General features: G+C 34.8%; 1 non-coding gene across 1 annotated transcript; it reads left to right on the top strand.

The window, feature by feature from the left end:
• Window positions 1-2415: 2415 nt before the first annotated feature.
• On the top strand, window positions 2416-2522 carry LOC138822025 (U6 spliceosomal RNA). Its single transcript, XR_011370302.1, has one exon. It is a non-coding gene; the product is annotated as a U6 spliceosomal RNA (small nuclear RNA).
• The last annotated feature ends 12463 nt before the right edge of the window (window positions 2523-14985 follow it).

The raw sequence follows: 14985 nt of genomic DNA, 5'->3' as shown, positions 1-14985 counted from the left end.
TTTCTTCTTCAGAGAAGTTTCTCTTTAAGTCTTTCACCCACTTATTTATTGAGCAGTTGTTTCTTTGAGGATATGTTGTTGGGGGGGTTAGTTTTTTGAGTTCCAAGTATATTTTAGATATAATACATATTTTGTTCTTAATTTTCCTCTTTGTAAATTAACATGCACCTATAAAAATTGGATTGGCCATCCAAGTAACCTTCTCAAAGTACCTCCTAATGATGACTTACAAAAGGTTGTACAAGGGCTGGGAAGGTGGCTCAGTGATAGAACGTTTGCCTTGCATGCCTGAGGCCCTGGGTTCGATTCCTCAGCACCACATAAGCAAAAAGAAAAAAGCCAGAAGTGGCGCTGGGCCTCAAGTGGCAGAGCACTAGCCTTCAGCTGAAAAGTTGAGGGACAGGGCCCAGGCCCAGAGTTCAGGCCCCATGACTGGATACCCTCCCCAAATAAAAAGTTGTACTATATGTCAACAAGTAAAACAATGTTACAAATAAAGAAAACCAATAATTAAATATTAATTAATAAAATTAAAAACATGTGTTTTAACTATTTGAAATATGCTACATATTCGGTTTTACTATTTTCTCATAATCATGTACATTTAACACTGACTAAGGTTGTGAAGTTCAACAAGAGTTTTAGAGAATATGAGCAGTCTTTAAAGTTACCCACTAAGATTACTATTTATGGCATATCTCATTATTTGTTTATGGCTTATATTATCATTTTTCCTCATTAACATATAAACTAAGGAAGCCCTAAAGTTTTAACAGAAACTGTGTAGTAAACAAAATGTGAACTCTTTATTCTGCTTCTTTACACAAAAACTTTGTGACTTCTCATTAATAAAATTTCCCTAAACTCTGAAATGCACATACTTAGTAGTATATGTCTGTTACTATAAATCTTAAATACTTTATAGAAAAGTTTTATACCTGCCAAACAGTCCTAATTTTGGCATATATAAACAAATTCCCAAAATTAAATATATTTAAAACATTAAAACTTTTAACAAACCTTAACACTTGCTGCAGTGTTCATTATGACAGGTGCCTTGTACAGAATAGTTGAATTCCTCCTCCTATACATTTCTTGAATAACAAACATCTGGAATTATTTTGTTTTTGACATGTCAATTTGACTTTATTCTTAAATGTGTGCTTATGTAAGAAATGTATGGTTCTACAACTGCCCAAGAAATAAGTTGGCTAAAGACTTAAAGAGAAACTTCTCTGAAGAAGAAAGAATCCTTCTTTCTAATAGACACATGAAGAAATGTTCAACCTCCCTAGTCATAAAAGAAATGCAAATCAAAACAACATTAAGGTACCACCTCACCCCAGTTAGAATGGCAAAAATCAAGAACTCTAATATCTAATAACAACAGATGCTGGAGGGGATGTGGACAGACGGGAACCTTACTTCATTGTTGCTGGGAGTGTAAACTTGTTCAACCACTTTGGAAAGCAGTATGGAGGTTCCTCAAAATACTTCACATAGAGCTCCCCTACGACCCAGCAATCCCACTTTTTGTCATTTACCCAAATGCTTAAAAACAAGACCACACTAAAGCTACCAGCACAACTATGTTTATTGCAGCATTATTTACCATAGCTAAGATATGGAACCAGTGCCCCTCAGTAGATGAATGGATCAAGAAAATGTGGTATACATACACAATGGAATTCTGTGCCTCCATCAGAAAGAATGACATTGCCCCATTTGTTAGGAAATGGAAAAACTTGGAAAAAATTATATTAAGTGAAGTAAGCCAGGCCCAAAGAAACATAGGTCCCATGGTTTCCCTTATTTGCAATATATAGTATATGTATAAGTCAAGCAAAAAAGATTCAGATAATGTGATGTTAAGAAAATGAACCCTTAGATATGCATTTAAATGTTTTTTTTTTTCTTTCATGCATTTGTTTCTAACGCATTTATAAGATTATTTCTTTGTTGCTTTGTATGTCCCTCCCCCACAGTATAACCCCTGCTTTCACTATATTTGATGTCGGTATAATCTGTGGAGGAGATGGGGAAAAAGAAGTCGTTTAAGGATACAGGTGGACCTGTTGCAACAATGAGAAGTACAAGTTGTCATGTCGAAAACGAACTTTACAACTTTGGTGGGGGGGGGGGGGAGGAGGAGCCGGGGGAGGAGGCTTGGAAGAGTTGTGAAGAGTAAACAAAGGAAGAGGCTGCAATGCTTGATAAGAAATGTACTCATTATCTTGCCCATGTAATTGTAACCCCTCTGTACAGTATGTTCACAGAAAATAAAAATAAAAATAAAAAAAAGAAAAAAAGAAATATATGGTTGTAAAATTTCTCGACAATTCTTTTGAACTTCCTTTTTTTTTCAATTGTGCAGTTTAAAAAAATCAATTGCACTTTAGATATAAAAAATATTCTGTGCTCAATTCAGCATCACATACACTAACATTGGAACGATACAGAGAAGATTAGCATGGCACCTGCACAAGGATGACATGCAAATTCGTGGAGTGTTCCAGATTTTTACAACAGAAGCTGGAGGGGATGTGGCCACAAGGGAACCATACAGCATTGTTGGTGGGAAGATAAACGTGTTCAACCACTTTGGAAAGCATTATGGAGGTTCCTCAAAAGATTCCCCATAAAGCTCCCCTTTGACCCAGCAATCCCACTTTTGGGGATTTACCTAAATGACCACAAACAAGACCATACTAAAACTACTATCACAACTATGTTTATTGCAGCATTATTTATGATAGCTAAGATATGGAACCAACTTAGATGTCCCTTCTAGATGAATGGATCAAGAATATGTGGTATATATACACAATGGAATTCTATGCCTCCATCAGAAAGAATGACATTGCCCCATTTGTTAGGAAATGAAAAGACTTGTAAAAAATTATATTAAGTGAAGTCAGCCAGGCCCAAAGAAAATTGCCAGTGGGTTTACAAAGTTGTGTTTAATACCACTTCTATGATGGCTTAATGCTTTGTAAACAGAAGTCATTAGAGAAATGCAATTCAAAATTACTATGATACTACTTCATAACTATTATAACCCTCATCAAAAAAAAATCAAAAGAACCAGGTGTGATGGTAAAGGCTTGTAATTCGAAGCGTTTAGGAGGTAGGCGTAAAAGGATTTGGGTCTGAGGTCATCTTGGGTCCTGCACACAGTAAAAACCTGCCCTTTTAAAAAACTCAAAAGGTAATAATGTTGGCTGATGAGAGTGTGGAGAAAGGGAAACTTTCTACACTCTTGGTCAAAATACAGGTTAGTATTCTCCTTGTAGAAAATAGTATGCAGTTTTCTAAAGAAATCCAAAGTTGAAATATCATCTGATCCACCAATCATGTGATTATTTCTCTCTGAGTAACTTGTATATATATATCTGTATTTCATTGTTATTCACATTATTCACAAAAGCCAAGATAATAAACTGTGGTGCATGCACAAATATATTTTTATGTTTCATCCTTAAAACGAGACTTCTCCCATTATCCACAACCTATAATGACCTGAATGATGTATTCTAAATGAGGAAAAATGTTGTCTTCTGATTTTTGTAAACACACACACACACACACACACACACACCTCAAACATTAAGAGAGAATTTTTTAAAGTAGAATTGCTAGGGCATTTAGGTCATAATGTAGAAAATAGTAGAGATACAGGATGAACCGCTATAGATTTGTAATTTACAACATGAGGATACAGGGGACAACACTGGCCTTACATAGGAATGAAGCTAAATAAGTAGGAGTTGTTATTCCTTATAGGGGTTGCTCTTTTGGGTGTTCTTCCTCCAGTAATGGATAAGAGAAACATAATTCTTTAAATATACCTGCCTGTTTGCAGAAATAATAACAAACAATACAGCAATAATTTTGTATGCTCAACATAGGACAAAATGTCAAATTAAAATACATGAGATTATCCTTGGTGTAAACTATTACAAATAAGGGAAACTCTGGGACCTATATTTTTTTAAGTCTGGCTTACTTAATATAATTTTTTTCCAAGAACTTCCATTTCCTTACAAATGAGGTGGTATCATTCTTTCTGATGAAAGCATAGTATTCCGTGTGTGTGTGTGTGTGTGTGTGTGTGTGTGTGTGTGTGTGTGTGTGTGTGTGTGTGTGTGTGTGTGTGTGTGTGATTTTCTTGATCCATTCATCTACTGAGGGGCCTCTAGATTGATTCCATATCTTATCTATGGTAAATAATACTGTGATAAACATAATTGTGCTGGTAGCTTTACTGTGGCATTGCTTGTGGCCACCTGGTTAAATGCCCAGAAGTGAGATTACTGGGTAATAGAGGAGCATTATTGTGTACATCAAGGATAATCTTAGTAGATGAGCAGAATAGCCCTCTAGCTATGTACATATGACCGTATAAGATGATTCCAAGTGAAATGAACTCCAAGACATGTTTTTTTTTGTTGTTGTTCTTAATGTACTGCATGATTTCTTTTTATCTTTTGTGTTTTCCCCACCTATAGTTTATCCCCTGTAGTCGCTGTATTTGGTTTTGATTAACATTTGATTAATATTTAATATTTAGTCACTGTATTTGATTTTGAATAACCCTGGTTATTGTAAATATGTTGATATGAACTAGGTTAGGGAAAGGGAAAAATGGTGAGACAAAGGACAAGGGGGAGAAGACAATATGTTGGAAATAATCTTGGAGGGGCTGTTGGGAGGGAAGAAGGAGAAAAATGGGGGAAGGGATAACAAATTAGAAAAGAAATAAATTCATTACCTTATTTAGGTAACTATAATCCCTCTGTACATTACCTTGACAGTAAAATTTAAATAAACAAAATAAAATAAAGAATGGATGAGAAGGGGAAACAAAGGAGGAGGCAACAATGCTTGATAAGAAATTTATTCATTATCTTGCCCATGTAATTGTAATCCCTCTGTACGGTATTTTCACAATAAAAATAAACTAAAATAAAATACATGAGAGCAGCAATACAGGATATGGGACTGGGGAAAATACTATACTAAGAGTAGAACAGATGTGGAGAGCAGAAATTTTACTTTAACATAGGAAGTAATTAACTAGCATACAGATTTTCAGCCTCATGTCAGTAACTAATCAGCAAACCAATAGAGATAAAATAGAAAACTAAACAATAAAGATGAAGACACAACTTGGACCAAAAATAACAAATGACACAATTAGGAAACAAATAACAAGCTGGTAAGTTTAAAAATATTAACTATAATTCTATTAACAGTTGTTTACATCACAATTTGTTAGAACTGTAATTCAAATCACAGTTTAGTACTATATCATTTTAATAAGTTACTTATTATTGATTTCTTAATGTTGAATCCTTAATATATAATTTTACTTTTAGCAGCTATAGAAAAGAAGAAAGTGAATCTAATTTTAATAATATAGTTCATGAATTGTAAAATTGAGAAGCATTGGAATTTAAACAAATAATATATCATTACTTTTTAATTCTGTGAATTAATGTAATAATTCTAAGTGTATTCTACAATTAGCACTCATCTTAACATCAAATAATAAATTATTGCAAATGACTTTTGGTATTAAGTGGAAGGGTTCAGCACTGTGGTAAAATTCACACCACACAGTACAAGAGAGTATGACTCCTCTCATCTAGCATAAACTGTGGAAATTTGATTTCTACATGCACGTTAAATTCCTGTCTAGCTAACGTCTATAAAATTATATACAATTATATACACGAGGAGTATTTCAGATGATATATAAAAGTCATATACATTAATTATTTTTCTGCACCAAATAAATATCTATAGAGAGACTGCATTTCTGAGTAGATGATGGTTTATGTGTGCCAGATTATTCATATTAAGGCTTATTTTATATTTTTGACATTGTTTTTACAGTTGGATTTAATTTTTCGTAAGGGGTTACGTGTATTATATTGGATATATGAAAGTAAATGGAATCTTTATTCTATTAATCCTTTGCCACTTGTCTAATCCCAATATAAATTATCCATGTGTTTGAAGTAATGAAAATAACAATAGATTTTTTGTTAAAATAACAATAGATATAAGCACAATAAATCATTCTGTAGTAGACAAGTATTTTCACCTTTATTTTGATAGTTGGTCCTCTTTTACACTACAGAATATTCTTGGGAAAAAGTGCTCCAGGCTGACCACAACTGCAGAATATTATGGTTTGATCTATAATAAGATAAGGAAGGAAGGGGAACCTTTCTTCCAAAAGTCTGCTCCCTGGAATGTGATCAGTTGTATGGTGGTGACTTGGAGATGAACATTTCCAATGAACAGTCATCTTAACAAGCCATCTTGATATAACATTTCTCTAATTGGTTATAGAGGATTTTTTATGGCTTTGCAAGGATGCCAGATTGCCTCATTTTGAGACAATTTAAACAGGAATTTAGTCACCTGTTCTTTGTATCTTTTGGAGAAAAACCCATTGACTCTAAGCCAGGGTATCACAAAGGCTCAGAAAAGCTACTACCTTCAATAGTGATCCTAGACTTCTAAAAACAAAACAAAACAAAACAAAACAAAAAACACTCCAGTAAGCACAGCCAGTCAGGACTGCTATCACAGACTACATGCAGTCAGGCCAGAAACAGAAGTTGAGAGTCATTTAGTTGATAATATATTTTTATGAGACAGACTCAAATGAGACTCCAGAGAGAGGGTCAGAAAGCCTGATGAGAGGGACTAAAATTGATCACACGAAGATTGGAAAGTAGAATTGCTTGTAGAACAAATAAATCATAGAAAGCCTGTGCATGTAAGAACAAGACAGCAGACCAAATTCCAGAAATGCACATTATCTTAGAGGTCAAATTAATGAATTATCAATGGAAATCTTTGAAATCTTAAATATTTGACCACATGTGGGAGAAGGACAATTGCTGAAGAGAAAGAAAATATCATCAGTCTGTTAGGAGGTCCAGTATCACATTAGGAATTAATAAAGCACAGATTTGTAATAAAAAGAGAAAACAATTATTCCAACTGAGGGGTTCATTTGTTTTGATGTAACAGTTCTTGATTTAGGTGCTAGCAATTAACATACAATTGATCCAGTCCCACAGCTGAGTTGATATTGACTGCAGTATTCCTACATAAAGGGAAAGAGAAACTTTACAAATATCTGATGAAATGAGTTGAGGATGAAGTGTTCTAATAGTGATATCTGAGGTTTAGACACAGGTGAAGAGGTGGATTTTCTTTTCTAAAATTCCCCCATTTTTATCCTGGTGCCAGTGGCTCACAACTGTAATCCTAGCTACTCAGGAAGCTGAGGACTGTGGTTCAAAGCCCCCTGGGCAGGAAAATCCCTGAGACTCATATCTCCATTTAACCACAGGAAAACCAGAAGTTGCACTGTGGCTCAAGAGGTAGAGAACTCACCTTGAGTTGAAGAGCTCAGGGACAGTGCCCAAGCCCAGACTTCAAGCCCTTCAGACTAAAAACAAAAAAATCTCCCTTTTCTTGGACTGCCTACCTCTTTTCCTAACATTCAACAAAGAAGCCTTTTTATCACCCACAACATTTAAGTCTTATCCTAGCTACTGCAAATAGAATGATTTGGTTTCTCATGTCAAAAGTTCATATTTGAAGAAACAAATAACAGCAGTGGTAACGTTTTGCAAGTCCTTGAACTCTGGGCCTGTGTTATGCAGGTAGCTTTCATGTGAGATTGTTTGTTATTTATTGAATTACTGCCGATGAGGGGAATTACTGGGTCTTAAGGGAGATCTATATTTAGTCTTTTCAGGAAACTCTGTATTGCATTCCACAGTGGATGAACAAGTGTAATTTCCCACCAACAGTGTAATAGAGTTCCCAATTGGCTACATCCATGTCAACATTTGCTATTGTTAGCTTTCTTGATAATGGCCATTCTAACTGGGACGAGATAGAATCAGTCTTGTTTATTTGTAGATTTGTAGGCACCTTCTAGCTACCATAAATGAATGAATCCATGAAACTTATATTGCTCTGAGTCTGCATTCCGTTCTTTTTGCTCTTAGTATAATTTTACCAAGCCTTGCATTTTCCTTAAGACTGGTGAAAAGTCATCCTTTCTGATGGGTGAATAGAATTCCTCTCTCTCTCTCTCTCTCTCTCTCTCTCTCTCTCTCTCTCTCTCTCTCTCTCTCTCTCTCTCTCTCTCTCTCTCTCTCTCTCTCTCTCTCTCTCTCTCTCTCTCTCTCATTCTCTCTCTCTCTCTCTCTCTCTCTCTCTCTCTCTCTCTCTCTCTCTCTCTCTCTCTCTCTCTCTGTGTGTGTGTGTAAGACCACTATAGGCCCATGAGTTCATTTCTAAGCCTTCTGTTTCATCTGTAATTTTTTAATTCCGTATTAAATTTGGATTGCTTTCTTTATTGTATTGAAGTATATAGTTGGGATTTTGATGAGTATTGCATTGTCAATTGTTTGGGGGCAGTATTGCAGTTTCTTCAAGTAAATTCTTCCAACCAGGAGCATTAAAAGATTTTCCATTTCCTTGAGTCTCCTTCAATTTCCCTTTTTAGATTTTTAAAGTTTTCACAGTAGAGGTCCTTCACATTTTTAATTAAATTAATTAATTTCTGTTGTTGTTTTGTTTAGTTTAGATTTGATTTGATTTTGAAACTAATACATATGAGGTTGTTTTTTGGATTTCAGCCTGGATCTTCCCATTGTTGGTAACACAGAAAAACTACTGACTCTTGTGGTTTTATACCCTGATGCTTTGCTGAAGGCTAGTGTCACCTTTAGTAACTTGGAGGAGGAAGCTATAGAGTCCTTTAAATACAGGAACATTTCATCTGTAAAAAAGGGATAGTTTTACTTCTGCCCTATTTGGATCCCCTTTATGTTTTTCTCTTGCCTATTGCTCTTGCTAGAAAGTCCACTACCATATTGAAGAGTAGTGCAGAGAGTGGACATCCTTGTCTCATTCCTGATGTTAATGTCTCCGTGCTTCCACGGTTAGGTAAATGCTAATTATCTCTGTCATATATGTGTGTGTGTATGTGTGTGTGTGTGTGTGTGTGTGTGTGTGTGTGTGTGTGTGTGTGTGTGTGATATGTGTTTCATATATATATATATATATGTGTGTGTGAGTCATATATGTGTATGTGTGTGAGTGTGTGTGTGTATTATATTGAGGAATGTTCCATGCATTCCTAGCTTCTCAGACCTTTTAATCATAAAGGGGTATTGGAGCTTGTTAAAAGCTGTTACTACATCCCTATAGACGATCATGTGTTTCTTGTCCCTGCTTCTGCTGATGGTTTTTATTATGATTATTGACAAGAATATTCAATCCAATTGTATCCTAGGGTGAATCCTATTTGATCATACAATATTATTTTTTGTTAGTTGCTGAAATTAGTTGGTGAGAATTTTATTAAGAAGTTCTGCATAATTGCTTATCAAAGAGTTGGGTTCATAGTTCTCTTTCTTTGGTGAGTCCCTATGTGATTTGAGGAAGAGTCTAATTCTAGCTTCATAGAATGTGTTTGATAATTCCATTTCCCTTTCTATCCATTGAAGAGTTACATCTGTGTATTGTAAGTTCTTTGCAGGCCTTAATTTCATGGTAAATTCATTGAGGCCTAGATTTTTCTGGAATGGGAAGTGGTTTACTGACATTTCATTTTCATTTCTTCTTATGTGTTACTTCTTGCTTCAGATCCAGTATAGGAAAGCATCAATTTCTCCAAGATTCTCCAGGTGATTGACGTAAGATTTTCAAAGTACTCTCTTATAACTTCTCAATTTTGCTTATATCTGTTGTGTTGTCTCATTTTTGTCTCTGATTTTCTGTATTTGGATGAGTTCTCTTTTTGTTTTGTTTTTTTTTTATTATGAAGGTGATATACAGAGAGATGGGTTACAGTTACATAAGTAATGAGTACATTTTTAACAGTGTTACCCCTTCCTTATTTTTTCGTGCTTCCCCCAACCCTGACATCGCACTCCCACAAAATTGTAAAGCTTATTTCTAACATAGCGTCTAGTGAATATCACTGTTGCTTTAGTTAATCTTTGTCGACCATTTCTGTGATTTCCCTTCCCTTCCCCAAATCAGATTAACTTATGTATAAGACAAAGGGTACAGAAATCAAAAACAGTAACTACAGGGAATAAACCAAAGGGTAAAAACTAAATAGAAATAACTAAAAACAGTTCACTATACAATCATCTTGTATCCATTTCTTGGAGCTCATTTCGATAAGCATCATTTTATGGTGATATGCATATTGCTATTGAGCTATTGGGAATATCCTAGACATATACTAGTTTTTCCAAATTCGTCAAAATATGTAGCCTATGATTCTTTGGGTCTGGCTTGTTTGAATTATTATGTTTCCAAATGATTTCATTTCCTTACAAATGGGGCAATTTCATTCATTCTGATGAAAGCATAGAATTTTCTTGTGAATATATATGACATTTTCTTGATCCATCATTGCTGGGTCATCGGGGAGCTCTAGTGAGGAACCTTTATACTTTTTTTTACAGAGTATTTGAACAAGTTTACATTTCCACCAATAGTGAGTGTAGTAATGTTCCTTTTTGGCCATATCCCCACCAGCCCAGCATCTGATATTATTAGTTTTCTTCGTAATGGTCAATCAAACTGGGGTGAGGTGGAATCTCAATTTTGCTTTGATTTGCATTTTTTTATGGCCAGAAATGTTGCATATTTTTCATGTATCTATTGGCCATTCATATTTCTTCTTCAGAGAGGTCTCTCCTTAAATCTTAAGCCCACTTATATTATGAGGGTTGTTGTTTCTATGAGGATTTGTTTTTTTGGGGGGGTTAACTTTCGGAGCTCTAAGAATATTTGAGATTGAGGTCATTGTATGTTGCAGAGCAACTAAAGACCTTCTCCCAATCTGTGTGTTTTTACTTATCTTTCTATCTATATAAGGTCTCTTTTAAGTCAGATTTGATAAGCGTCTGTCAAGTCTGTTAATTTATTGAAAGGACCAGCTCTGTTTTGTTGATCTTTCTATGTTTTATTTTGTCTTTATTTAGTTATTTCTGACTTAATTTTTTCATTTGTTTCCGCCCACTTAGGTTTGGACTTGTTCCTCTCTTCAAAGAGCTTTAGGTACATAACAAAAATACTGATTTGAGATTTCCCCAATTGCTTGATGTAGGCATTCAAAGCTATAAATTTTTCTGTAAGTACTGCATTTAATATGTCCCAGAGGAGCTGGTATTTTGTGTGTTCATTTTTGTTAAATTCCAGAAACTATCAGATTTCTATGCTAATCTCTTCAGTGTCCTACTGGTCATTCAGCAATATGTTGTTCAGTCTTCATGGGTTTGACAATTATTTTTGCTTTAGCTGTTTAATTGTAAGTTTATTCTGCTGTGGTCTGACAAGGTATGGGAATTCAATTAATTTTTCTTTCAATTTGGACAGAATTTCTGTGTGACATAGGATAGGTTGTATTTTGGAGAATCTTTCATGACCTGCTGCAAAGAATGTATATACTGACACTGAGTGTATATTCTGTAGATGTCTCTTAGGGCTAGGTGGTCAATGCAATTATTTAGGTCTTCAGTTTCTTGGTTGAGTTTCTCTTGAATAACCAATCCATGCATGACAATGATGGGTTGAGATGTGTTTAAAGGTTATGTAGTATTTGGTTCATGATGTGGGGTGCTCCAGGATTCAGGGCAATGATATTAAACTTGATATATCCTCCTAATGGACAGCTGCCTTTATCAATATGTAATGTCTCTTCCTACTAATTTTAATTTGAATTCTATATTATTTTATGTTAGTAATTCTACTGTGGCCTGTTTATGCTGTCCATTTGCTTGAAAATTTTCCTTCCAGCCTTTCAGTTTGAGTATGTGTTTGTTTTTGTCAATGAAATGTATCTCTAGTGGAAACTGGATGGATGTGTCTTGTTTTTTGAAACTACTATCTAATCTGTGTTTTCTTTTTTTTGGGGGGGGAGTCCAGTTGTGGGGCCTGAACTCTGGGCCTGGGCGCTGTCCCTCAGCTCTTCAGTTCAAGGCTAGTGCTCTACCACTTGAGCCACAGCACCACTTCTGACTTTTTTTTCTTCTGCTTATGTGGTGTTGGGGAATCGAACCCAGGGCCTCAAGCATGCAAGGCAAGCACTCTACCACTGAGCCACCTTCCCAGCCCCTAATCTGTGTTTTCTAATTGGAAATTTATGTCCATTGATATTGAGAGTTGAGGCTTGGAAATATCTAATAATTCCTGCTATTTCATACACCTGCTGTTAGGAGCTGTGCCTCATCTATTCTTATTATATTTACTTTTTTCTCTGGTAGGGAGCATTTTGTATAACCAGTTGCTGTTCTTCTTGACCTTCTCTATGTAGGATATATTTGATTAATTTCAATCTTGCCGATTTGGTGGAGATAAATTGTTTCAAGTTCTCTTTGTCATGAAATATTTTTATATATCCTTTAAATGTAAAGGAGAGATTTGCTTGGGACAATATTCACGGTTGGTAGTTGTTTGCCATTAACGTTTGCCATATATCATGCCAGGCTCTCCTTTTTACCATATCGGCTAAGAAATCATTATTTATTCTGAATGTATATCCTTTATAAATAATCAGTCTTTTCTCCTGGCAGCTTTAAGAATCCTTTCCTTGATCTCTTATGATCCTCTAATGGATTATGATGTGGTGGTGGGTTGTTCTGTTCTGGTATTCTCTGGTTTTCTAAAGGCTTCTCTTCTCTGAATGAGCCTATCTCTTTGGATGTTTGGCATGTTCTCTGCTTGAATTCTGTAATATGTTTCCCATCCATTTTGTTTCCTGCTCTTCTCCTTCTTGATACCTATCTCCCCCAAGTTTGATCTTCTAACTGAATCTGGAACTTCCAGCAAGACCGTTTCTTATTTCTTGGATTTGTTCTAAATGATTATCTCCTCTTTTCTATTAGACCTAGTCTGTCTTTGACGCCCAACATTATCTTCTATGTCATCTTTTCGCTGTAGAGACTTTCTATTTGGTTTTGGATTTCTCTGTCTCCTAATTGGTCATTTTTAGGGTTTCTATCTTTATTAAAGCTTTGTTTTAGGTCTTGTGTGGACTTTGTTTACATCTTTTCTTTGGGTAGGGGCACTGGAGGGGTTGGTTTTTTAGCTGTATCTTCTCTCATACCTTTTAACTAGGTATCTATTTTTTTTCCTTGGACTCCTTTGACTTCTCAGAATTTATTTATTTTCTGTTTGTAGTCTACATGTATTATTTTGCTAATCTTTGGTTGGTCTCATCTTGTTCACAAATTTCCTTGTGGAGGTTTTGTATCTTTTCGTTAATCACATTTTTCAGCATTACTTTTAATGTATTTTGAATACTATCTTCTAGGTCCTTAACTGTCTGTTCTAATGTCTGGTCATTTCCTGTGTGAAGTATACTACCTTGGCATCAGTTTTCTTGTATTTTTCTGATTTGTTTTGTCCATTTGGAGGATTTATTGGCTTTCATTTGGGGGATCTATGATCTTAACAGGTGACTCTCTATGTTCTTGGTTGATTTGCCAGGTGTTGGTTTGGTCTTCTGTTGTGATTTGTTTTTCTAGACTTAGGTTTTTGTCTAGACCGTTAAGTATAGGATTAGAGATCATTTGTGGTGAAATGTTGTCATGTTAATACTTGTGGTTCCAAAGACAGTTCGAACTGTCCAGTGGTAAGGTGAATTGTGTCTGTGTTTGGATGTGGCTGTCTCTGTTCCTGCTTTTTTCCCATGTGGCCCTTTTATTTCCACAGTGCAGCTGTGCTTTTTTTTCACAGCAGTCCCCTGCCTGGCTAGGTAAGTTATCATAGATTTCTGTTTCCTTGTGAAAACAGTATAAAAATCTTCTTTTGAATTATATATCTCTATATAATTATACCTGACTTGGTTTGACTTGCTAGAAGTGGAGTACCTGCTAGGACTCTAAATCTCTGTTTCATTAGCTAGAGCTAGGGTAATTTTTTGTTGTTATTCTGCCATTGTTTTTCCACTTCCTCAGGTTTATTTTTGATATTGTGGCTTTTTTCACATAATTTAGGATTTGTGATGGTTGTATCCGGTTATTTTTGTGTTTCGGTTTGTGTTACTTTGAAATAGTGATTTCAGGCTTCTATGAAGAGACAGTAATAATATGAAATGTATGTTATTACATTGAAAGAAAGAGAGCAGACATTTTAACCTTTTGCTACAAGTAAATTAATATTAAGCAAAACTAAGGAAAATAATTACTTATTTACTCTTTAGAGGATGAGTATAGTACTCTTGGATATCTTGGAGGAAAAGATTTTAGACTCATTACAACTGATTCCTTACATTGAAATTATAGGCTAACCATTCTTTTTCAGAAGACAAAAGCTTCAGTTATTTCATATTAGTATTATAAAATCATAATACCTGCATATTGGTTTGTTTTCATCTGCAATTTTCAATTCCATTCTTAATCCATTAGTATCTAGGGCTTTGAATGACCAATTCCTTAAAATACATATATTTCTTATATTGTGATGTAAATCTCAGTAATATAAATATGAATTCATCTCTCCGTCGCATCTTGAGCTACATTCATATGTAATTTACGCAGTCTCAAGCATGAAACATATTTTACTCTTTTCTATGTTTTAATCAATATATCCCTTCTCTTTAGAAATATGTTCTCATATTTTTCTAGAAATATGTCTCTCATCTTTCTCATGTTTCTCATCATATTGCTCCAGTGAACATCATGTGTTTTCAGTACTTTAATTGAAATAAATATAAAGTTTTGAACATGAAGACACCCTCCCATTATCACTTTAAAGTAAAACTTTGGGGACTATTTTATATATAAAAATTAAAAAGTACAATGCAAATGTTTGTACATGAATGATCCAATGATTAAGTCAATTAGAACCAAGAGGTACCAGAACATCGTCTCAATTTATTTAAAGGCACCAAAATATTAGTGCTCATGAATATCACTCATT

This window comes from Dipodomys merriami, unplaced genomic scaffold (assembly GCF_024711535.1).
Source record: "Dipodomys merriami isolate MVZ:Mamm:240054 unplaced genomic scaffold, mDipMer1.0.p SCAF_978, whole genome shotgun sequence".
NCBI lineage: Eukaryota > Metazoa > Chordata > Mammalia > Rodentia > Heteromyidae > Dipodomys > Dipodomys merriami.
The sequence above is the reverse complement of the archived record's forward strand: the minus strand, read 5'-3'. Positions and strand labels throughout refer to the sequence as shown.